This window comes from Dermochelys coriacea, chromosome 28 (genome assembly GCF_009764565.3).
Source record: "Dermochelys coriacea isolate rDerCor1 chromosome 28, rDerCor1.pri.v4, whole genome shotgun sequence".
NCBI lineage: Eukaryota > Metazoa > Chordata > Testudines > Dermochelyidae > Dermochelys > Dermochelys coriacea.
In genome coordinates, this window is record NC_050095.1 from 4,154,101 (window position 1) to 4,180,306 (window position 26,206).

Consider the following 26,206-nt stretch of genomic DNA (forward strand, 5'->3'; position numbering starts at 1 on the left):
AGCCACCTCTAGCACTGCCCCTGCCCAGATAGCCCACGGAGACCCACTGCCTCCCCACAAGTGATGCATGGATATATGCCAGCAGCACTAAGGCAGCTCCCTGTGCCCTCTGCCCCCCTCTCTCCATGCCACACCATTCCTGGAAGTGGCCGGCATGTCCCTGTTCCCCTCCAGGGGAGGACATCTCCACACACTGCCCCTGCCCGAGTGCAAACTCCACAGCTGCCCCCCACATCTCCCCGCCTAAGAGCCATTGCCAGAGGGGAGTGTGTGCAGGTCAGTTTGCGAGCTGCGCCGCCCGAGCTAAGCACTGCCCTTCTGACCTCCTCCTGCACCCCTACTCCCTGCCCAATTCAGAGACTCTCTGTGTCTTGAACAAGGACTTTCAAGGATTGGCCAAGAACTTCTTTTCTGTTCATGATAAAGCTCTTCAAAAAAGGGCGTCCAACAGATAAGTTTTGTTCAGCAAGAAAAAACTGACAGGCCAAGCCAGGAGCTCACAGTTATTAGGAAGGCTCTTCAGGCAGCTCTTCCCAAAGGCCAATCTCTAGAGGCTTTTGTGACTTGATGTACCTCAAAATAGCCCCCCGTAGCCCACATATTCATCATTCATATATGCTTGTGATATTTCATACAAAGCATTCCATGTAAGTTTCTATGGAACGTCATGATGTGCTGAAATCCGTCGTTCTGTCCAAATACGTTTAGCTCTCCTGCTGGAATAGCTCATCTTTCCTGATCACTCTTTTGACAGTCTGTATGGTAACACCCATTGTTTCATGTTCTCTGTGTACTGTGATGGGGCATAAGAGTAGTCTTATTGGGATCCGGGAAGTTGGCGGGCAAAGCCTGTCCACCGCTAAAGGATCCCCTCCCGGCCTAAAAAGGGGATCCACAGGACCTGGCTACGAAAAAATTCCGGGGGACAACTAATGAAAGAACAGGGACAGGAGTGTGGTCAAAGGGTCAAAAGAAGGGAACCTGACAGGGACACCGAGCAGAGAACCCCGGACAGCGCCCACTGCTCCTCAAAGGCATCAAGGGTGTCAGAGGATGCCGCCCAGAGGAACTCTGCCCAGATACGTGAATGGACCAAGGATCAGAAATAGGCCCCACAGTCACAGGAGACTCCATCTGCCAACCTCCTCACTCTGGTTTTATAGATGGCCAATTTAGCTAGGGATAGGAGGAGGTTGACCAGGAGATCCCGGGACTTTGTGGGGTCATGGATAGGGCGTGCATAGATAAGAAAGTGAGCGGAAAAGTGCAACCAAAAGCGACATCAAATATTGGTGAGGAGCTGGAATAGGGGGTGCAGCCTGGCACTCTCCAGGTATAGATGTGCCAGGGTTTCCCTCACGCTGCAAAAGGGGCAGGTGTCTGGGATTGAGGTGAACCATGCCAAGTACATGCCTGTGCTCACGGCTCCGTGAAGGATCCTCCAACTGACATCCCTGGTGGGTCTCGGGACTACGTTGGAATATTGGCTGGCCCACCGGGGCTCCTCACCCTCCAAAGGTGGCAGGAGGTCCCGCCATTTTGTATCGGTGCGGACACGAGGTGAGGCATGAAGGGTGTGGAGCACGAGCGTGTAGAGATATTTCCTTGGCGCGGTTTTGAAGCAGACCGGCTGCATCTCGTGCAGCCGGCTTCAGATGAAGGGATGAGGGGGTCGGTGCGTCCATGGGGCAAGGATCCAATTAAAGGTCCGGCGGGCCTGGGTAGGGGGTTGGCGGGGGCATGCCCTCGTGCAGGACCTGGTCGAGATAAACCTGAGCAGGCGGCAGCAAAGCCGGAACCTTCACCTCCTGAATTATGCTCCGGGAGTACAAGGTCTGGAAGCCCCATGCACTCAGCAAGCGTCAGGGGATCCCGCCAGTCTCCCTGGTCATAGTCCAGGAGGTCTCCGACTCTTGTGACCTCTGCCAGGACCAACCTCTGGCGCACCAAGCGGGACTCCGCCACCTGCACACGAAGCTGGAGGTTGTGCCACAGGGGCTCCGTGAGGATATCTGCCCCCTCGGTGGACTCAACAGACCAGATCATTGAAAAGAGTTTCCAGGTCCGGAGGAGGTCTTGGTAGAAGACCAGCAGCCCGGAGAGGTCTGGCGTAAGACCTCTCAGATGGAGATAAAGGAGCTGCCAGTCGTATCGCAGCCATGGGAAGTGGCGCAGGAAGGCGTACGCCAGTATGCTCCATGCCGTAGTACTTGCACCACACAGGAGCCTCTGCAGGCAGATGACATGGACCTGAGTAAACAGTCATTTCATCCCCTGCCCTCCCTCCTCCAGGGGTAGATGGAGAACCCCTGCAGGGACCCAGTGCAGTCCTGACCAAAAGAACTCTGGAATCGATGTCCGGAGGTTGGCCAGGAAAGCTGGGGCGGGGACCAAGGTTGTTGAGCCGGTACCAGAGCATGGACAGGACTAGTTGATTAAGCAGCAGTGCTCTCCCTCGAAGGGAGAGGCACCGGAGGAGTCCTGTCCATTTCTGGAGCTGCTCTAGCACTCTGCCATCTAAACCGTGCCAGTTCTCTCATGGAGATGGATGCATGTCAGAAAGGTAAACGCTGAGATAGAGCAGCAGGACCCGTGCTCTAACGGATGGCCTGAAGTACGGGTGGGAGGGAGCTCGCCTGACACCAGTCCCCTACCACCAAGCCAGAGCACTTGAGCCAGTTGACCCGCGTGGAGGAGGCTGCCAGAATAGATGGCCTGGCAAGCCTCCACCCGCGCCAAGTGCCCGGGTCCTGGACCCCGAGGAGTATGTCATCAGAGTACGCTGACAGGACCAGTCACAGCTCCGGCTCCCGCAGCACCAACCCTGTCAACCTCCTTCGGAGGAGAAAGAGGAAGGGCTCGATCGCCAGAGCATACAGCTGGCCTGAGAGGGGGCACCCCTGCCGTACTCCTCGCCCGAAGCTGACCGGTTCGGTCAGGGTCCAGTTGAGCCTGACCAAACACTCTGCAGAGGCGTACAGTGCCCGGAGAAAACCCACAAACTGGGGTCCAAAGCCAAATGCTTGCAGAGTGCTCAGGAGGTACCCGTGATCCACCCTGTCGAATGCCTTCTCCTGATCTAAGGACAGGAGGGCGAATGACAGACCATCCCTCCACCCAAGTTCCAAAAGGTCCCGGACCAGACATAGGTTGTTGAAGAGGCTGCGGCCTAAGACAGCGTAGGTCTGGTCTGGGTGGAGCACGTCCACCAGCACGGACACTAGCCGCAGCGAGATTGCTTTTGCCACGACTTTGTAGTCCATGCTGAGGAGCGAGACGGGATGCCAATTTCTTAAATCGCAGAGGTCCCCCTTCTTCGGCAATAAGACGAGCAAGGCTCTCCTGCATGAAAGAGGGAGGACCCCGCTCTGCGAAGACTCGGCCCAGACGGTGACTAGGTCTGGGCTGAGGACATCCCAGAAGACGCAGTAGAACTCCTCGGTCAGCCCGTCCATGCCCGGAGATTTATTGATGGGCATGCGACGGAGGGCTTCCGAGAACTCGGCCAGAGTGAGAGGCAGCTCTAGCCGGTATCGGTTGGCCGCGCTGACCATAGGGAGCTCCTCCCAGAGCACTCTGCAAGTGTTAGGATCGGTTGGATCCTGGGAGAAAAGGCTTGCCTAGAAGGCTCTCACCTTCCCACACATCTCCACCGGAACCGTCAGGGTGGTGCCATCTTCAGCCAGAAGGCAGATGATATGTTCCTTGGCCCCGCTCTTTTTCTCCAGGCTGTAGAATAAGCAGGAGCCGTGATCCATCTCCCAAAGGAGACAGATGCGGGATCGGACAAAGGCACTCTGGCCCGATGGTCTTCGAGGGCCCGGAGCTCCTCCCGCTTCTCCCGGCACGCTACACAGAGGGGCAGATCCTCGGGGCTAGAAGGCTATTTAAGAGTAGTGGGAGAGAGATAGATTAGCTCCAGGCTAAACAAATCCCTGGTACCAGGTTAAGTCAAATGGTAGTTGCTCCAGGTCAATTAAGATACCTTGGGCCAATTAAGAACTTTCCAGAAAGCAGGGAGATGGCTAGGTTGATTGGGACACCTGAAGCCAATCAGGGGCTGGCTGAAACAAGTTAAAAGCCTTCCAGTCAGTCAGGTGGGGGTGCATGTCAGGAGCTGTGGGAGGAGGTTGTGCTGTTGGAGAGGCTGAATAGCACACACCAAATCAGGCACAAGGAAGGAGGCCCTGAGGTAAGGGTGAAGTGGAGCTTGAGGAAGTGAGGGCGGCTGTGGGGGAAGTAGCCAAGGAAATTGTACATGTCATGTTTCGAAAAGGTCAGCTACCATAGCTGATACGACTAGGGTCCCTGGGCTGGAGCCCAGAGAAGAGGGTGGGCCCGGGCTCCCCCCCCACCTTTGCCCCCTGATTAATCACTGAGACTGGGAGACAACGGAGACCGTGCAAGGAAGGAGAACTTCTCCTCACCTCCCTCACTGGCTTAGGATGAAAATGGCTCAGTAGACTGTGACCCTTGTCTCTAGAGAAAGAAGGGTTACATGGAGGGTGACAGTGAGCCTCTGAGGCTAGCGAAATCCACCAGGAAACGCGGGACCCACGGAGGGAAGGACAGAGCTTTGTCACAGTACATAAAATCTCCCCACTCTATTTTCCAATGAATTCATCCGATGAAGTGAGCTGTCGCTCATGAAAGCTTATGCTCTAATAAATGAGTTAGTCTCTAAGGTGCCACATGTCCTCCTTTTCTTTTTACAGATACAGATGAACACGGCTGCTATTCTAGAACCAGACAGAGATGATACAGACAAACAATAGGGAAATGGAGACTCCAGTGATAGAACGAACACAGAAATGAGGATTACACATCCCAGCTATTGATAAGTGAGTGCTTGCCAGACAGGACGCTATCAAACTAAGCTTCCTTTTACATCTTCTAGGCATTTCCCTTTCTCTGGAGGCGATGGGCATTATCAGGAGAGGATTGTATTCCTAACAGCCCAATAGCAGCTTATTTCCATGTGACTAGCTTGGGATGTGAGGAGGTGACTGGTTGCTTCCCAGATTATGGCTGCCTCTGTTGCTTAGCCAGAGGCCTTAGCCTAAGAACAGGGACTCCGACTGTCACAGTGAAAAAAGGCCTTATACAGTCAGACAGTGATTTTGATTCTTTCTTTTATACCTCTAGAACTAGCTAAATAATAAACATCAACTGAAATTCTTAGAGTCTAGGCTTTTGCAGACAGGCCTGAATATCTATATCCTAATAGTGCATAAACATCCCCAGCAAATCACAAGGACATGTGGCACAGGCTCTTGTGTTACAGCAATCGCAGTCGAAGCAACCCCCTTGCCAATGCCCGTCACGGCAGCCTTTCCATCAACTCCAGGTTTGTGATTTGATTCTTTCCAACACTTCTGTCTAAAGAAGCCTTTTCCTTAGCAAGCTATTACTTGGATTGCCAAGGGAGGTCTCTTCTGTTTCCTAGGTAGGCATAGGAAAACATGAGCAAAGGAGACTAGAAGCCACACAGTAAGGCACCACTGGGAGTTGAACCCAGGATCTCCTTTTTACTAGACAGGTGCTATAGCCAGCTAAGCCATGGTGCCTGCCTCGAGAAGGTGCTTTCAACTGTTCCACTTCATAGAATCATAGAATATCAGGGTTGGAATAGACCTCAGGAGGTCATCTCCTCCAACCCCCTGCTCAAAGCAGGACCAAGCCCAACGAAATCATCCCAGCCAGGGCTTTGTCAGGCCTGACCTTAAAAACCTCTAAGGAAGGAGATTCCACCACCTCCCTTGGTAACCCATTCCAGTGCTTCACCATCCTCCTAGTGAAAAAGCTTTTCCTTATATCCAACCTAGACCTCTCCCACTGCACCTTGAGACCATTACTCCTTGTTCTGTCATCTACTGCCACTGAGAATCTAGATCCATTCTCTTTGAACCCCCTTTCAGGTAGTTGAAAGCAGCTATCAAATCCCCCTTCCTTTTTCTCTTCCCCAGACTAAACAATCCCAGTTCCTTCAGCCTCTCCTCATAAGTCATGTGTTCCAGTCCCCTAATCATTTTTGTTGCCCTCTGCTGGACTCTTTCCAATTTTTCCACATCCTTCTTGTAGTGTGGGACCCAAAACTGGACACACTATTCCAGATGAGGCCTCACCAATGTCGAATAGAGAGGAACGATCACATCCCTCGATCTGCTGGCAATGCTCCTACTTATACAGCCCAAAATGCCGTTAGCGTTTTTGGAAACAAGGGCACACTGTTGACTCATATCTAGCTTCTCATCCACTGTAACCCCTAGGTCCTTTTCTGCAGAACTGCTGCCTAGCCATTCGGTCCCTAGTTTGTAGCGGTGCACGGGATTCTTCCATCCGAAGTGCAGGATTCTGCTCTTGTCCTTGTTGAACCTCCTCAGATTTCTTTTGGCCCAATCCTCTAATTTGTCTAGGGCCCTCTGTATCCTATCCCTACCCTCCTGCGTATCTACCTCTCCTTCCAGTTTAGTGTCATCTGCAAACTTGCTGAGGGTGCAATCAATGCCATCCTCCAGATCATTAATGAAGATTTTGAACAAAACTGGTCCCAGGACCCACTCGTATGTCACTCTTCTTGAGACCGCCTGCAACTAGACATGTAGCCATTGATCACTACCTGTCGAGCCCAACGATCTAGCCAGCTTTCTATCCCCTTTATGGTCCATTCATCCAGCCCATACTTCTTTTACTTGCTGGCAAGAATACTGTGGGAGACCGTCACAGCAACCTCGGCTCAGTTGTGAGTCATGGTAACCTTTCCATCAGCTCCAGACTTCTCATTTGCCAATTTCCAAGTGTGGTGAGGCGGCTGCCCCACACAGGCAGGAGAAAGGTTAAGGCAGCCTTGGAAAGCCTGCGCAGAACCCAGCCAATCAGGAAAGGACTTATTGGGAGAGCCAATCAGGAGAAAGCTTGCTGGAGTAGTCCAAATAATTCCCAGGATGGCCAGCAGGAGCTGCCTCAGTGGTGAGACATGCCCCATTACACCAAGATTTAGCCGCAAGGAAGGCTCTCTCTGTCTTACACAATCACTTAGAAGGATTGCGTTGACAGGCCTTTTCTTTTTATGAAAAGAGATACAAAATAGGAGCCAACAGAGACACTAGGTTCAGCAAGGAAGAACTGACAGGCCAAGCTAGGCTCTCCTGGTTCGTAGGAAGGCTCTTCAGCCAGCTCTTCCCAAAGATCACTATCTAGGGGGCTTTTAACAGCCACTGCAGATGTTCACCACAAAAGAGACAAAGAGATGCCAAAGTAGAGTTCTCCACTGCCTGCAGACATCAAGCTACCGGGAGTTCTGTGCACAGAGTCCTCTGCTGGTGGAAAAAAGCTTTAGTAGTGTGGTAGAGACTCTTCTGACACCAGCCATGGTCATACAGTGTTTAGACCTCTGTGTTGTGGCTTCAACATCCACAGATGCAAGTTCAGTTGTGGGGACATTTTTCTTGTCTCCACATTTGTCTGATGCCTCCTTTCAAGACTTGTCACCAAAAAGACCTGATTCTTTTGCAAGCAATGTACAGCTCGACAAAGGCAGTCTTCTCCATTTCCTCAAATGATCGCCAAGCTGTGGGGAGAGGAGACCCATTCAGCCAGGCACCACTGGGTGCTGGATCCTGACTCTCCTCTTTACTCAGCTTTTATCTGTTAGGGGGTTTTCCTTCACCCCCTGCCCTGGTTCTTGTCACACAGGCAGAAATCAGGAGACCAGCAGTCAGAGAGAAGGCAATCAATGTTTATTGGGGTTAGTTTCAAGGAAGAATATCCATAGTCCACGTGCCAAGTGAGTCTGTTTCCCAGTGTTGTGTTCCCAGGTCTGACATCACAGAGCCTTTATCCGTGTCCCTGTATCTCCCTCCTCTTTCTTAGGAGGCCCAAATATATCTGCAGTGTACGCCCTTGGAACCACCCCTTACAATTTGTGGTCATGTTCTGTTTTGGGGGGTTGTGAGTGTGGGGACTTGGTACCATCTCTTTTCTATGCCATGGGAGGGTAAGAAGTGAGGTTGTGTACTGATCAAGGCCAGGCTGTTCTTTGGCTTTTAGTGTGTCTTATGTCTCCGCCCACCCCGCTCCTTGGTCCTCCCAACTGGTTGCTTTACCTTGGTTTGAGAGGGGAGCCATGCAGCCTTCCAGTGTATGCTCACATATTACACTCTCACCATACCTTTAACTCGATCCCTTCACTTTTCCATTGTAGTTACAAACCCATCTGGCTGGGCAGAAGCAACATACAGTTTCTTTGTTCTTTGTTCATACATATTAGCAAGGATATAAGAGTATCAAAAATCAAACCCAAAATTCGATTGCAAGCTAACAAACAGACCTATATACTAACAGGGCCTTGCTCAGATTAGCCGCATTGCCGCTCTCTGGGACTTTTCTTCTAACTGATCCACTTTTCATCTATGACCATTAAAGGGAAGGTGAAAGGAGAGAAACTCTCCATTTCCTGCAAGACCTACAGAGATTGCACTGTCAGGGTCTCTGTGCGCAGACACACCCAGCGAATCACAAAGACGTGTGGCACAGGTTTTTGTGTTGCAGCAATTACAGTCCAAGCAACCGCCTTGCCAATGCCCGGCACAGCAGCCTTTTCATCAACTCCAGGCTCATGGTTTGACTTTTTTCCAATGCTCCTCTGCAGAGAAGCCTTTCCCTTAACCATGGATTAATCAGATTACCGATGGAGGTCTTGGGCGTTCTCTAGAAAGACAGAGTCAAAAGTGAGCAGAGGTGGGCATAGAATGATGGAATCATAGGGTTGGAAGGGACCACAAAAGTCATCTAGTCTAACCTCCTCTTCTCAGCCTGATGTTGTTTAACATCTTCATTAATTACCTGGATATAGGAATAGAGAGCATAGTGATCACATTTGCAGATAACTTTGCCAACTATTTCTCTGAGTTGGTTGAAATCCACCTTTCTGAAGTCCAGTGCTCTTGTTTTGCTCTTCTCATATCCTCCTTTCCACAGGATCTTGAATTCTATCAGATCATGATCACTTCTCTCCCCAGTTCCCCACCACCCTCACATGCCCAACTAATTTACCCCTGTTAGTCAAAACCAGATCCAAAATGGATAATCTCCCGGTTGTTTCCTCAGCTTTATGAATCAGAACGTTGTCCTCTATGCATGCTAAAAATTTTCAGGCCATATTACATTTCGTTGTAATAACCTTCCAACAGATATGTATCCTAGTATAGACACAAATCAGACCTCAAAAATTAGAACATTCAAAAACCAGTTGGAGAACACTTCTGTCTCTCTGGTCACTCAATTACAGACCTCAAAGTGGCAATACTTCAACAAAAAAACTTCAAAAACAAGACTCCAGAGAGAAACTGCTGAAGTGGAATTAATTTGCAAACTGGATACAATTAACTTAGCCTTGAATGGAAACTGGGAGTGGATGGGTCATTACACAAAGTAAAACTATTTCCCCATATTTATCCCCCTCTAACCCTGCCGCCCCCGTTTCTCAGATGTTTTTGTCAATTGCTGGAAATGGCCTACCTTGATTATCACTACAAAAGGTTTTTCCTCCCTCCACCCCCCTGCCTGCCGCTCTCCTGCTGGTAATAGCTCACCTTAAGTGATCACTCTGCTTACAGTGTGTATGGGAAACATTGTTTCATGTTCTCTATGTGTATAAATCTCCTCACTGTATTTACCACTGAATGCATCCGATGAAATGAGCTGTAGCTCATGAAAGCTTATGCTCAAATAAATTTGTTCGTCTCTAAGGTGCCACAAGTACTTCTTTTCTTTTTGCGAATACAGATGAACACGACTGCTACTCTGAAACCTAGGATATTCTGATATTCTTGTCCCACAGACGCATAAAAAAATTGCAGTCCTTCCAAACAAACAGTGAATATATGAAAATATCCAAAATTGTTATTTAGAAGGCTCTGAATGTCTACCAGGCTAGTATCCCCTGTAATTCAGTCTATTAGTGCAAGATGTGAGCAGGACATCCAAGGCCTATCACTTCCCTTTTTAAGCTCATCTTTACTTTGGTGTGCAAATGTTCTCTTCCATATTGTACTGTATTACTGTATTGACCACCAAAGTTTCTCTTTGTATTCTCTGCTTCCATACTTATTCAGAACCTTTATTATCTCAGCTGCAATAAGTTCTGATGTTTCCTCTTTAAGTTTGTGTCTTCAATTAAACCTGTGTATTTTGTCAAACTCCCCTCATAAACTTTGAAATGCGAACAAAGAGAGGAAGTAATTTCACATATCTGTGATTCAATGCTCCGACAATGACATATATTCAACATTTTTCAGGTTGTCAATTAGTTCATTATTGCCCATGGAACAAAAACATTTGCAACTCTTCTTTCACACTTTGTCTGTGCACATCAGCATGAGGACTAACGGCACTTACTATTCATTTCTGCTTTGTAGTCCCTCTGTCTATAGCTTGGTACCAAAAGCTTGATCTGAATCTTGCTATGAGTGCTCTTCTCATGAGAGACTAAGGGTAAGTCTTCACTAACCTCCGGATTGGCGGGCAGCAATCGATCCAGTGGGAATTGATTTATCGCATCTCATCTAAACGCAATAAATCCAGACCCGAGCACTCTCCCATCAACTCCTGTACGCCAGCGCTGCGAGAGGTGCAGGCAGAGTCAACGGGGGAGTGGCAGTAGTCAATTCACTGTGGTGAAGACACCACGGTAAGTCAATCTAAGTACATCGACTTCAACTATGTTATTTACATTGCTGAAGTTGCCTAAGTTAGATGGCTCCCCCCCACCCCAAAGTAGACCAGGGCTAAGAGACTTAAGCAGTTTGCATCCTAGGTTCCAAGTCCAGAAGAGAGAATTAAAATAATGTAGTCTGACCTCTTGTATAACATTGGAAATTGAACATCCCCAGAATAACTCTTTGAGCAGATCTTTTAGCAAATTATGCAATCTCAATTTAAGAATGGTCAAAGATAGAGAACTGACCACGGCCCTTGGTAAGTTGTCCCAATGATTAGTTACTCCCATGGTTTAAAATATACATCTTATCTCCAGTCTGAATTGGTCTCGCTTCAACTTCCAGCCATTGGATTATATTAAACCTTTCTCTGCTAGATTGAGGAACCCAGTATTAACTATTTGTTCCCCACTTAGATAGTTATTGATTGGGATCAAGTCACCCCTTAACCTTCTCTGTCTTAAGCTAACTAGATTGAGCTCCTTTAGTCTATCCCTACAAGTTGTGTTTTCTAATCCTTTTCTCATTCAGCTAGATCATATCACTACAACTGCTCCTGCTCTAGGTGGGTTTCAGAGTAGCAGCCGTGTTAGTCTGTATCTGCAAAAAGAAAAGGAGTACTTGTGGCATCTTAGAGACTAACCAATTTATTTGAGCATAAGCTTTTGTGAGCTGCAGCTCACTTCATTGGATGCAATCGTCGGATGAAGTGAGCTGTAGCTCACGAAAGCTTATGCTCAAATAAATTTGTTAGTCTCTAAGGTGCCACAAGTACTCCTTTTCGTTTTGCTCTAGGTAGATTCATAGATACTAAGGTCAGAAGGAACCATTCTGATCATCTAGTCTGACCTCCTGCACAGTGCAGGCCACAGAATCTCACCTACCCACTCCTATGAAAAACCTCACCCATGTCTGAGCTATTGAAGTCCTTAAATCATGGTTTAAAGACTTCAAGGAGCAGAGAAGCCTCCCTCAAGTCAACCATGCCCCATGCTACAGAGGAAGGCGAAAAACCTCCAGGGCCTCTCCAATCTGTCCTGGAGGAAAATTCCTTCCCGACTCCTAATATGGCAAAACATCAGCTAAACCCTGAGCATATGGGCAAGATTCACCAGCCAGATACTACAGAAACTTCTTTCCTGGGTAACTCAAATCCCATCCATCTAATATACCATCTCAGGGGATTTGGCCTATTTACCCTGAATAATTAAAGATCAATTACTTACCAAAATCCCATTATCCCATTATACCATCTCCTCCATAAACTTATCAAGTAGAATCTTAAAACCAGCTAGATCTTTTGCCCCCACTGCTTCCCTTGGAAGGCTATTCCAAAACTTCACTCCTCTGATGGTTAAGAACCTTCGTCTGATTTCAAGTCTAAACTTCCTGGTGGCCAGTTTATACCCCTTTGTTCTTGTGTCCACATTGGTGCTTAGCTGAAATAATTCCTCTCCCTCTCCTGCATTTATCCCTCGGATATATTTATAGAGAGCAATCATATCTCCCCTCAACCTTCTTTTAGTTAGGCTAAACAAGCCAAGCTCCTTAAGTCTCCTTTCATAAGACAAGTTTTCCATTCCTCAGATCATCCTAGTAGCCCTTCTCTGGACCTGCTCCAGCTTGAATTCATCCTTTTTAAACATGGGAGACCAGAACTGCACACAGTATTCTAGGTGAGGTCTCACCAGTGCCTTGTATAACGGTACTAAAACCTCCTTATCCCTACTGGAAATGCCTCTCCTGATGCATCCCAAAACTGCATTAGCTTTTTTCACAGCCATATCACATTGGCAGCTCATAGTCATCCTATGATCAACCAATACTCCAAGGTCCTTCTCCTCTTCCGTTACTTCTAATTGATGCGTCCCCAATTTATAACTAAAATACTTGTTATTAATCCCGAAATGCATAACCTTACACTTCTCACTATTAAATTTCATCCTATTACTATTACTCCAGTTTACAAGGTCATCCAGATCCTCCTGTATAATATCCCGATCCTTCTCCGAATTGGCAATACCTCCCAGCTTTGTATCGTCTGCAAACTTTATTAGCACACTCCCACTTTTTGGGCCAAGGTCAGGAATAAAAAGATTAAATAAGATTGGTCCCAAAACCGATCCCTGAGGAACTCCACTGGTAACCTCCCTTCAACCTGACAGTTCTCCTTTCAGTAGGACCCGTTGCAGTCTCCCCTTTAACCAATTCCTTATCCACCTGTCCATGTTCATATTGATCCCCATCTTCTCCAATTTAACTAATAATTCCCCATGTGGCACGGTATCAAATGCCTTACTGAAAGCTAGGTAAATTAGATCCACTGCATTTCCTTTATCTAAAAAATCTGTTACCTTTTCAAAAAAGGAGATTAGGTTGGTTTGGCACGATCTACCTTTTGTAAAACCATCTTGTATTTTGTCCCATTTACCATTGACTTCAATGTCCTGAACTAATTTCTCCTTCAAAATTTTTTCCAGGACCTTGCATACTACAGATGTCAAACTAACTGGCCTGTAGTTACCCGGATCACTTTTTTTCCTTTCTTAAAAATAGGAACTAGATTAGCAATTCTCCAATCATTCGGTACTACTCCTGAGTTTACAGATTCATGAAAAATTCTTGCTAATGGGCTTGCAATTTCAGGTGCCAATTCCTTGAATATTCATGGATGAAGATTATCTGGGCCCCCCGATTTAGTCCCATTAAGCTCTTTCAGTTTTGCTTCTACCTCAGATATGGTAATCTCTACCTCCATATCCTCATTCCCATTTGTCATGCTACCATTATCCCTAAGATCCTCTTTAGCCTTATTAAAGACTGAGAAAATCTATTTGTTTAGATATTGGGCCATGCCTAGATTATCTTTAACCTCCACTCCATCCTCACTGTTAAGCGGCACCACTTCTTCTTTCTTAGTTTTCTTCTTCTTTATATGGTGATAGAACCTTATACTATTGGTTTTAATTCCCTTTGCAAGGTCCAACTCTACTTGACTTTTAGCTTGTCTCACTTTATCCCTACATGTTCTGACCTCAATTAGGTAGCTTTCCTTGCTGATCCCTCCCATCTTCCACTCCCTGTATGCTTTCTGCTTTTTCTTAATCACCTCTCTAAGATGCTTGCTCATCCAGCTTGGTCTACAACTCCTTCCTATGCATTTTTTCCCCTTTCTTGGGATACAGGCTTCCGATAGCTTCTGCAGTTTTGATTTAAAGTAATCCCAGGCCTCCTCTACCTTTAGATCCAAAATCATCCAAAATCAATCAAAACCTTGTTGCAGATTTATTTTTGTTAATCCTTCCATTTAGTTTGAACTGAATTAGCTCATGATCACTTGAGCCAAGTGATTGTCCCCTACAACCATTTCTTCTATGAGGTCCTCGCTACTCACCAAAATTAAATCTAAAATGGCATCCCCTCTAGTCGGTTCGGCAACTACTTGATGAAGGAATCCATCAGCTATCGCATCTAGGAAAATCTGAGCCCTCTTCTTATTACTAGCACTGGTCCTCCAGTCTATATCTGGGAAGTTAAAGTCTCCCATGATCATGCAGTTTCCATTAGTATTTACTTTATTAAAGACATTAAAAAGGGCTCTATCCGAATCCAAATTAGATCCCGGAGGTCTATAGCACCCCCCAAGCACTATCGTAGGAGAGGCTTTACTAGTTTTCTTCCCCAATGTAATTTTTGCCCACACGGACTCTGTCTTATCCATTGCATCGCTTCTTATTTCTTTACATTCTACCTCATCCTTGATATACAATGCTACTCCACCCCCTTTACCTTTGTTTCTGTCTTTCCTAAAGAGCACATACCCTTCAATACCTGTAGTCCAGTCATGACTACTATTCCACCATGTTTCTGTTATCCCTATAATATCTGGTTTCACTTCCTGCACCAGTGGCTCTAGTTCCTCCATTTTGTTACCTAGACTCCTCGCATTGGTGTACAAACATCTTAATTTTTGCTGTTTGGACTCGCTCACATTTTGTACCCTATTAGGCACAGTCATTCTACAGCCAGTATAACCTATAAGACTAGTATCCACACAGCCCTCACTCCTTATATACATTCTCCTACCCACGGCTGTATCCTTTCTTACTTCATCTTCTTCCCTCTCAATGCTAAAATCTGGCGTGGAGATTTTCTGGACATCTCCCATCCATCTCCCCCCAATTCCTAGTTTAAAGCTCTCTTTATCAGTTGTGCCAGCCTCGATCCTAGAAGTCTATTTCCTTCCCTACTCAGATGAAGTCCATCCCGAGAGAACTGACCTCTGTCTGTGAATGCCTCCCAGTGGCCATACATCCCAAAGCCCTCCTTATAGCACCACTGCCTAAGCCATCTGTTGACAGTCATAATCTTGTCAGACCTTTGTTGCCCTTCTCTAGGAACAGGAAGGATCCCGCTAAAGATCACCTGAGCCTCAATTTCTTAAGCATCTTCCCCAGCCTAGCAGAGTCTCCCTTAATACTTTCCAGCGAGAATCTAGCTGTATCATTTGTTCCCACATGAAGGATAATTAGGGGATTCTTTCCCGCTCCCTTTAGGATCCTTTTCAACCTCAGGTCTACATCCCGTATCTTAGCACCTGGAAGACAGCACACCCTTCTATTCTCAGGATCAGCTCTAGTTACAGGCCTGTCTATTCTTCTCAAGAAAGAGTCCCCAATCACATAGACCTGCCTTTTCCTGGTGACAGTGCTATTCTCCAGTCTCTCCCCTGTTCCCTCTGGCTGCAAGTTTTTTCCATTCCTATTTTCCCTTACAATATTCTTCAACCCATCCTGTATCCTCCTGGGGCTCATATTTGGTGTAGTCTCCCTTGACTCTTCCCCTTTTTCTATAGAACTAGCCTCTCTTCTCTTCTTCCTTACCCTTCCACCTTCAACAAGTACCTGCTGAGCCCCTTCTTCATTTTCCAACTCTGCAAACCTGTTCCTAAGCTTTATTTCTCCTTCACTAGCCCGTCTTTTTCTCTGCCTGGTTCTTTGAGTCACATGTTTCCACTGACCACTTTCCTCACCCAGTCTCTCCTCAAAATTCCCCAGCCCTGCTTCCATCTGTGAGTCTGAGCTTTTCCCTTCAGATACCTCATATCTTTGCTCCATCATCTGCTCAAACCCCTTCCTAAACTCAACCAGACTTTCCACCTGCATCTCCAAACCTCGGATCTTTTCCTCCATCAGCTCTATCAGACGACATTTCATGCAGAAAAAACTCTTACCGGTTCCCCCCTCCAGGATCATGTACGTACCACAGCTTCCACATCCAGTCATCCTCAAAGTGTCTTTCACTACAGGAGTCACTCCCACAGCTGCCTCTGTATCTCTCATCTCCTTCCCACCTAAATCCTGTTAATCTGGGAAACACAAGCCACACCAAAAAGACCACACACCCCCCAGCAAAAGCAAACCCCAAACAAGCACCACAAGACAAACTCCCCTTTCAAACTCCCACTCAAACTCCCCTGTTTAGAGCTCTGTTTGCTAGCTCCTGTGCCGCTGCAGCTGTCTGTGCCGCTGCCTGACTGGCTGGCTACCTTGATAGGTCAATGTTCCCGGGCCCTCATGGCCACCCCACTCCCTTTGAGCTCTCCTACCAAATGGCTCATTGTGGCTGCCAGAATCTGTGGGCGGCTCATTGTGGAGTCCTGCTTCATGCACCGTGTCTGAGAATGAAAATCATAAATCAAGCTTTGCACAAACAAATGCAGCAGGACGTGTTTTTGTCCCTGCCCCAAAGCAGACGGCTCAATGGAGAACTGCCACTGAGTCCTGGGTAATACTCCACTGCCCTTTTACCTTTTTTGCTTCCTAAACTCCTTCCCAACCTTGTGGGGTCCCAGAGCCCCGTACCGAGCCTGTGCCGAGATGGCCACACTGCAAATTTACCACCCCACAGCCCAAGCCCTGGGAGCCTAAGCTGGCATGGGTCAGCCCTGGGTGTTTCATTACAGTGTGGACATAGCCTAACATTATGTCTACACTGCGATTAACACACCCAAGTCTCTCGTCTCAAACCCTGGATCAGCTGATTCGGGCTTGTGCTGCAGGTTTATAAAATTACAGTGTAGATGCTTGGGCTTGAGCCTAGCCTCTGAGGCCCCATGAGGGGTGAGGGTGCCTGAGCCCAAATATCTACACTGCAGGTTTTAGCCCCACAACCTGAGCCCCAGGAGCCCAAGTAGCCTTTAACATGAGGCGTCCCCATTCTGAACCCCACTGACAGATGTTGTCCTTAGTCAATGCAAGCCCAGAGGTGCATCTGTAGAGTTAACCTCCCATCCTGGGTGGAAAAGAAGAAAGCACCATATTCACTATGCTGTCTAGAAACTCACTTATCGCTCCAGAGCCACCCTGTCCTAAAGTTGGTCTAGCACCTATACGGCCCCGGCCCCGGCCCCGGCCCCGGCCCCGGCCCCGGCCCCGGCCCCGGCCCCGGCCCCGGCCCCGGCCCCGGCCCCCGTATTCCTCAACCAACTTGGCTTTGGAACCCATGTCTCCTGCCGAGCAAGTGCTATTCAGTTGAGGGTGAGTCCCACAATTGGGGTCTGCCAAGCACAGTTCTGCTGCCCTCAAGTCACACAACAAGGATAACAACCCTTTATTACTCCTGCCCCAATAACAAGGAGACTGGGAATACAACACCAGCCCAAAGTGATCATTTCAGCAAGAAATCCCATCATGCTAAGCACCTAGACACAATGGCTATGCCCATGCAAACGAGATCAGCTCCAGAAGTCCTCTTCCACAGCTCATCATTCGATGTCAGGGGGAGCTCATTCAGACGCTGCTCACCTATTTAATATAGAAATTTCCAACATACTGTAAAATCCACATGCAGACCCACACATGAAACCTTGCAAGACAACCTTGCTGAGGGGGTTTGGAGCACCTGCTGCTGGAGGGAAGGAAGGAGCTTTGGGTTGGGATTGAGCAGCAGCGTGAGAAGGAGCGGGCTGTGGGTTGGGATTGAGGGGCACTGGAAATAGGAGGGGGATGTGAGTTGAGAGAGAGGAAAAGCGTCAAGAGGAGTAGGTTCTGGTTGGGAGTGAGTAGCAATGTGCATAGGAGGGACTGTGGGTTGGGATTGAGGGGCACTGGGAATAGAGAGGACATGGGTTTGGGCTGAAGATCATCCTCATTTGGGGATCCAGCAGGACAGGGGAAGGCAGCAGGCGATTCTAATTCTTAGGGATATTTTGCATGTTTGTGTGTGTGTGTGTGTTTGTGTGCAGAGGAGGAAGATGCTATATGCTCCCAGAGGCCTTCATTCCTCCAGCCTGCGAGGACAGAGAGAATGTCACGAAATTGCCCTACAATCCCACATACAAAAAGGCCCGTTTTAGGAAAGGAAAAGTCCTGAAGAGAAAAAGTAACCTCAAAGAGACAGATATCGAAGCCCTTTGTGACTAATTTATCACCTGACCAGGGACTTGAACCCTGGACCATCAGATTAAAAGTCTGATGCTCTACCAACTGAGCTAGCCAGGCTCACACTTGAAAAAGAGAGCAAGTTGGTGCAGAGGAGAAACTGGTCAAGAAAAAGAGCAGGAAACAATAGGGGAAATCTGCTGCTCTCACTCTCTCTCTCTCTCTTCCCAGCCCTAGCCTGGCCTGGGAATAGTGCTGGTTAAGAAGAGGGAAAAGTATCTGCATCTACCAGCCTTTTATAGCTGTACAAGAATCAGGCACAATAAAGAGATACCCGTCTGCAAGTGCCAAATGGCTGGATTGGCTTGCAATCTGTAAAAGTCCAGGGTACACTGGGATATAAAGTCAAGTGGACATCATCGTTATTTCAAAGGGATAATAATAGGAAGGATCACAATTGACCAAGTAGTTACATACAGAGATCATTGGCTATTCATGCGCATTAGTGTCACTGTGGACTGAGCTTTCTTCTTCTCCGTCTCCCTTCTAAAACATCAGAAGCACCTTGAGCAGGGATGTGGTTCCTTCTGATGCCCACTTAGATGTCAGGCTGCTAGGAAAGTGTTTGGAGACTGTGTGAAAATCAAAGCTCTGTCCAGTGACTAATAGCAAACTGTGAGCATGTTCCCACTGTGCACCTTAAATCCCAGGATATAGGCCTTTTTATACAAATAGACCCTTGCAAATAATTTAAGGTTTTGCTTGCTAACTAGCCAAACCAAAATTATAACAACAACAACAACAACATTTCAGGTTGACTCAAGATGAACTTTTTAGAGAAAAAAAGAAAAGGAGTACTTGTGGCACTTTAGAGACTAACAAATTTATTTGAGCATAAGCTTTCCTGAATGCATCCGATGAAGTGAGCTGTAGCTCACGAAAGCTTATGCTCAAATAAATGTGTTAGTCTCTAAGGTGCCACAAGTCCTCCTTTTCTTTTTTGCGAATACAGACTAACACGGCTGCTACTCTGAAACCTGTTTTTAGAAAAAGTTGCCTGAAAAAGGCTAGTATGAATGACAAGGTTGCACTTGGCTAGTAGTCTAGTGGTTAGAATTCAACATTCTCACTGTTGTGCTCTGGGTTCAATTCCTAGTCAGTAAAAGGAATGTTTCATCAACATGAATCAAACTTTTCTAGAGCCTCAGAGCACAAATTAGGCATGTTCCCACTGTGGACCATTGGTACAAACAGAACTGTGCAAATCATTTGTTGTTTGGCTTGCTATCTAGCCAAACCAATAACCTATTAATCATTATAATAATAATAATAATAAAAATAATAATTCAGGTAGACTCCAGATGAATTTTTTTCAGTTTCCTTGTTGAAACAAATCATTCGCCGACTCCTGCAGCCCCCTAACACACCCCCAGCCCCACCATACCCTATGCCCAGAGTCCAGCAACCCCCCCGACATCCCCACCCATATCCTGAGCATCAAATGGGAGCCCGTGAACACACACCCCACATTCCCACCTGCACCCCTTGCACAAAATGGGATCTGCCCCAGGTAAGTGATCCACACCCCAACCATCTGCCCCAACCCTGAGCCCCCTCCATTACCCTAACTCCCTCCGAGTCCCTGCACCCCCAGCCCTGTGTTCAGTGCACCCCCACCCTCAGCTCAGTGCAGAGAGAGATGAAGAGAATGTGCTAGAATCAGGGAGAAGGTAGGTACCCACTCCATGTGGGCAGGGGCAGGGGTGGATGCTCTTTACCTCCTACCCAGCCCTGCTGTGCTTGCAGTTTACCCCCAGCCCCTCCCTTGCTCCAGGGTCCAACTGTAGCTTTCCTAGGAAGGGCCATTTACTGCGTGGGACTGAAGGGGCAACTTCCTCACATGCCCACTGGCCTTACAGTCTGGAGGAAGAAAGGCCTCTGGGTCTACAGCAAACCATTGGGTGTCAACTTGATGAGCAAATGTAGGGCTGGCCAGAAAGACCAGAGAGGCCTTGAGCAAGGGAGGCAAAAAATTGTCCACCCAGGCTCTTTCACACCGGAAGTCAGAAATGGAAGCCTCTAAAACTGAGTCCCTTGTGCTACTGTAAGCACTAGCCCAGAAGGGAAACAAAGCTTCAAAGGCTAAACTACAGCTCTGTCTGCCAAGGGTTCATTTTTTGGGACATGATATTTCAGCTGGAGAGAGGCACTTGTCCTCTTCACGAGTACAGGCCATTCTCCAGGTCCCTAGGCCAACCACTAAAAAGCAAATGAGTGGCTTTTTAGGCATGACCGGGGACTGCCAACAATGGATCCTCGGGTATGCAGCTATTGTCAAGCCCCTGCAAGACCTAACCCTTGACAAGGTCCAAGAGCCCCTTCCATGTTCCTGTGAGGCCGAAGCAGCCTTCACGCAGATTAAAGAAGCTTTTCCCAGATCCCCAGCCTTGGGCTTACCAGACTATCAGAAACCTTTTACTCTCTTCTGCCATGAGAAAAAGCGAATAGCCTTGGGGGTCCTTTCTCAACTCATGGGGATAAGCAATGGCCCATTGCATATTATAGCTCACCTTTGGACCCTGTGGCGGCTGGACTCCCTCCATGCCTACAGGCAGTAGCAGCGGCCGCCACCCTTGTGGAGGCTTCTGCTACCCTCGTCTTGGGATCCACCCTAGGTGTTGCAGTTCTGTGTGCTGTGACTGCCCTCCTTCTGAAAAATGCCACCCAGCATCTCTCTAACTCCAGACTGACTAAGTATGAAATGCTGATTTTAAATGCCTCCAATGTAACTCTTACCCTCTGCCCTCTTATCAACCCCACCTCCCTACTTCCCACTGCGGCTGATGGAGAGCCTTATTACTCTTGAACCGTATCAACAGAACTCTCCACCCCTGGAATCAACCTGAAAGACACCCCACTCTACAATCCTGACCTATCGTTCTATGTAGGTGGGTCCTGTCATAGAAATTCTGCTGGCCAACTCGTGGCTGGCTGTGCTGTTTGCTCCCAACATGAGCCTGTTGAGTCCCACTCCCTCCCAGGAGCACACTCAGCCCAAGTTGCGGATCTTGTCTCCCTTGCCCATGCCTGTACTTTGGCCAAGGACAAATCTGTTACTATCTATACAGACTCCCGTTATGCCTTTGGGGTAATTCATGACTATGGGCAGCCAAGGAAACACCATGAATTTCGCACATCGGGGGGGGGGGGGGTGAGGTTTAGTAATGGGCCTTTTGTTGATGCTCTTCTCTCTGCCCTTCAACTTCCTTCTGCCATTGCCATTGTAAAATGTGTTGTCCACCAGAAGCCTTTTGATAATGTTATCAGAGGAAATGCTTTGGCAGATGCTACTGGCAAAAAGGTGGCCCTTTCCGGGTCGCCGGCTCCATTTGACTTTGTTTTCCTTATTACACAGTCCCCCTCCATGCCTGACTCCCTTCAAGATTGAGCTCTTAGGCAAGAGTCAACATCAGAGCATGAGAAGGACAGCTGGAGGCTGGATGGATGTTCTTTACATCCTGATGCCTTGTGGCATTCCCCAGATGGCCACTTAGTGGCACCCAAGGCTTTGCTCCCCTATCTTGCTCACGTGTCCCATGGCACTGCGCACGTTAGCAAAGCGGGGATGATAACATCAGTACTGCAATACTGCTATGCCCCCAATTTTTCCATCCTGGCACATCAGTACTGCAGTTCCTCTCCTATCTGCCTAGTCCACAATAGCGGCAGGCCAGAATGGACACAATCAGCTGCGCACTCCACCCCGTGGGGACCCTTTGTGAATATTCAGATTGATTTTATCAATATGCCAAAATGTTGTTCTTATGAATATGTCCTTGTTTGTGTTTGTACGTACTCTGGATGGATAGAGGCCTACCCTTGTGCCAAGGAGTGGAACCAGACGTCCTGATAAAATCAGGACTGTCCTGTTTTTTAGTTCTTTGTCCCACGTCCCGTATTTTTTTTTTTTTGCTTCGGCAACTCGATTCTGGCTGCTTCCCCCATGTGTCCCGATATTTTGTTTGTTTCATCGGGTCACCTTAGTGCCAAGGCCAATTCCATCACAGTGGTTAAAATATAGATGATATTATAGATTCTAATGAAGAGACCCAAATATAGATGATATTGTAGATTCTAATGAAGCCCAATGGCCAAAACCTTCACATATAAGTGATTTATAGAAATTTTGCTCGAGAAATTATTTTTTTAGGTTCAGGACCGTTGATATGAGTGAATGATAGAGTGGAGAACAGATGGGTTGGTGGAAATAGAAATATATGATATCACTGCAACTGAGCCCCAAAAGCCAGAAATTGAAATTGATGGGGCCCATAGTGGGACAGAGATGATGGCCATTCCCGGAGTTTGTAGCATGATAAATAAAAAAGGCCCTTATTGTTATTTGGTCACCCAACTGGTAAATAGTCCAACAGATACCCAAAGAGTTTGTTCTGCTGCTCAAAAAATTACCTGTACTGAAAATAGCCCAATAACTAATAATTTAAACTGTACCATATTGCAATACACCCCGTCCTCTGCTATTGATACTGAGGCTTCTCAAAAGTATATGAGGTTGTTCAGCCATCAAATGTGGTACAATACTTCATCAAAGAGAGAAGGGTTGGAGTTTCGATGGACTGTAATTAATGCTACACTCGGGACTATAAAATGTACACTGGCCTTATCTAGTTTTCTGATGACCTCTATATATCCTAATAGTTCACAAGGGGCTGCCATTAGGTTAGCACAGCAGCGGACCTGGATTTCTGCTAGAAAGAAAAGGGACTTGGCTGGACACCTGTGGGATGGTGCAAATAGTGTCATAAACCATAAAGGTCAGCAACATGAGGAAAAATTGGGACAGTTGGAAAAAGCCACAGGCCTAATTACTGGAGCTCAGCTAGCCCAGGTGCAGGCTGGTGTTGGTGAATTACATGTTATCCCCGCCCTTAGTTCAATGACCCAAAAGCTATTAACCGAGATGGTACTGGAGATCACCGAGGCTGGAAAGGCATTGTAGTGGGATGTGGCTTGCTCAGAGGTTCAGGATTTTCTGAATGAGCAGCTCATGGCTATTCAGAAAGATCTTGAACATCAGGCATAGCCTACTGCCCTTAAAGGCCTACTGCCCTCAGGAGTTCCATCAAATCTGTGGCCATGAAGACATACTTGGAGGTTTTCTGAATGGAAATGCAGATGTTCGCAGTGCTCCTTCCAAGCATCTGGCCAATCGGGAGGATATGGGCTCCCTCCTACCGAATCCTGTCGGGTCCGTGGGGAGGATGCATGTGGGATTGGATAATTCACCGAGACCTTTGGGAACTTAAACTACCTGGTATGCCCAACCGATTTGTAGTCAGTGCTCCTGGAAGAATGCCTGACAGTTGGGTAGGGATTGGAAGCCAATGGACGCTCTGGCCATTAGAACCCCCTCAACTTCAGTGTGTAGGTAAACTAAAACCAGCAGAGGTTGTCACTTTTTATGACACGATTTGTTGGGAGGTTATGGGACATGGGACTACCCTGACAGAACACCTACTTTTCCAAGCTAATAAGAGCTGGCTGCATGTTGAGGCCACTACCTTGAATTCTGTATATTTTCATCTCGCCACAGCCACAGGCAATCATCTCATTTATTGGCCTGCAGATCAAATTCTACAATTAGCCCTTAGGTTCCAGATACCCTTTAACTGGACTACCTTAGTACCTGACCAATTCCAAAATTGCCTTTCACTCCTATTGGAGGTTCAGAAAATTTCCGAATTACAGGCACAAATTCACATGTTCCAGAATATGTATCCAACCAAAAAGAATGCCTTTTATACTGCCTAGAGAATATCTACTTTGCGTACCAAGACTGATGTATTGTGTTTGGTGACAAAGGCTATACCATAATCCCAACCACATCAAATTATCACCATGGGAATGGTACTGCTTTTACTGCTGTTTAGCATAGGATTATGTAAATGCATTTCTAATTGCATAGGCCAAAACAAAAATCTGCTAACCTCATTTCAAGAAAGCAGGTGGCACTGATGATTGTAAAAGAGATGTATGATAGAGTTTGGGCAGAACAAGAGGAAAAAGAAAAGGAGAAAATTAACAGGCTCATGAATAGGGAAGTTCAGACTCAGATGGTGCCGAGTAGGCACCGAAGGGGGGGATTGTAGGAGAAAACTTTAAGCAGGCCAAAGACTTTGGTCAAGCTAAAGTGTGTAGGTGACCGGAGGGCATGGAAACTTTGCATCGTAAAGCAATTTGCAATAGCACATCTTGAGAAATGTAACCGCAACAGCTAGTGTTAGGAAAGTCCTTCACCATAATAGGATAACCTGTAAATAACAGGAACACTTGTCTTCACTATATTCCTAATAAGGTAAAGTACTGTTAAGTTTTCTTCTTTGGGGGAAAAATACTAATGTGGAAGTGTGCTTGACTAATTGTGGTTTTCAGCTGTATAAGCTTCTGTATTTCCTCCATTCGGAAGAGCAGCTACACTGTGGCTGACTCTCCCTGCATATGCTTGTAATAAAGTGGGCCTGGCTCAGGCTTGTTCTGATCCAAACACAATGCGTGGTTAATTTTCCACAACAACCACCAACACTGCAGCTCCTTTGGTGAGATTTCCAGCTGCCCAATACTGCTGGTATTCCAGGGAAGCAATTCTTGACTTCAGCACGCATTTATCTCAGCCCCGTTCTGTGTATCACAGGTTTCTCTAGGAAAGGGCCATGAATGGTTCTGGGTCCAGAGATCCTCAATCAAATCAAGCGAGAATCTGATAATCCTTCCCCTTTCCCAGGTTGTGGGAGGAGAGACATTTAAAAGAGCTCTCTGAGCTATAGCACATGGCTAAGTAAAGAGAAAAAGCCACCCAGGTAGTGCCCTATGGCTAATCCCTAACCCTTGATGCTGCTCTTTCTATAGAATGTGAAAGGAGAGGAGGCAGTGCAGGAGCCTTCTGGGGACAGAGATCTGAGGCTTCGAGAGAGACAGATTTTCTGAGACATCAGACAACTGTAAACCATGCAGCCACCCCCTAAATCAGGGGCCTGTTCCAGCCCTGAGTGTGGGCTACCGGAATCCCTCCCACAGAGCAGGGTGCCCACAGATTACAGCCTGAAAATAGACATGTGAAACTAACTCCTGCTCTCCCTGACAGGGCCTCCTCTAGACCAAATGGTACCCCAGGCAAGAAGCATCTTCGGGACCCCCCCTCCCCATGTTCAACCATTGAATACCTTATTTTTATTGCATTTGTAGCTCATTTTCTTATTTGGATGCCCAATTTGGATGCATGATTTTCTTTGTCTTATAAGATGATAAATTTGCATGATAGGATCTGTACATCTGTGTTTATTCATGCCATATAGAAGCAAATAAAAAAATCATTTCCTTTAAGCAAATGGAAACTTTTGAACTTGAACAGGAACTGAAATGTACTAACAGGGTGGACTAGTCTTAAATAGTTTTAAACTAAGAGACAGCATTAAAGTGTTAACCCTAGTCCTTTAGTTCAATGGTCGCTTTTCTCGCCTTTCCCCTCATGAACTGAAGCGCAGCTTTAGAGAGAGCCCAAACCTGGCCAATTGCATTTTCAAGTGATAAACTAGCAAGCAATGTCAGTCTTGCATTGGCGATCAACTGGAGATATATTTTAATGCGCCTGAGCCTCAAGATGAGCCACAGAATGCCAAAAAGAAGCCAAGTAGGTCAGCTGGAAGAGGGTTAAGCTGAAATTGTAGATTTTCCTAGTTCAGTCCCAGGCTGTGGCATGCTTTTTCATCCGTCTTTGTGCAGGAGAGGGCTGTTTTCTGGAAGTGCAGCGCTGCCTTTATCTGCCATGAGTCCCTCATTTCAGGCTCTGCAGCAGGAAAAGACAGCTTGGGCTTGTGCACCGAGTTGGCCCACCTGAGCTTTCATTCTTCTCTTGCTCTTTCTCAGCAAGGGAAAGAAAAAGAAGCTCTTCTTCAAGATGGAGTCACAAGGGCCGACGTAAGGGCCAGCTCCAGTACTTTGCTCTACCAGCTGAGCTATCGAAGGGCTGCCACCACTTTCTCTAGGTTCTCCCATGGGGGTATGCCAGGGCGTGGGGCGGGGCAGAGC

The 26,206-nt window shown here is 47.2% G+C and overlaps 1 protein-coding gene and 2 non-coding genes across 8 annotated transcripts in view; 1 reads left to right on the forward strand and 2 right to left on the reverse strand.

Annotated features, from left to right (window-relative positions):
- LOC119849376 (zinc finger protein 420-like) overlaps window positions 1-26,206 on the forward strand; it is a 3,142,523-nt gene that overhangs the window by 1,484,219 nt on the left and 1,632,098 nt on the right. The gene's annotated exons all lie outside the window — the stretch shown is intronic.
- Window positions 5,494-5,567, reverse strand: TRNAT-AGU. The gene has a single exon. It is a non-coding gene; the product is annotated as a tRNA-Thr (tRNA).
- TRNAK-UUU lies at window positions 18,148-18,220 on the reverse strand. Its single transcript has one exon. It is a non-coding gene; the product is annotated as a tRNA-Lys (tRNA).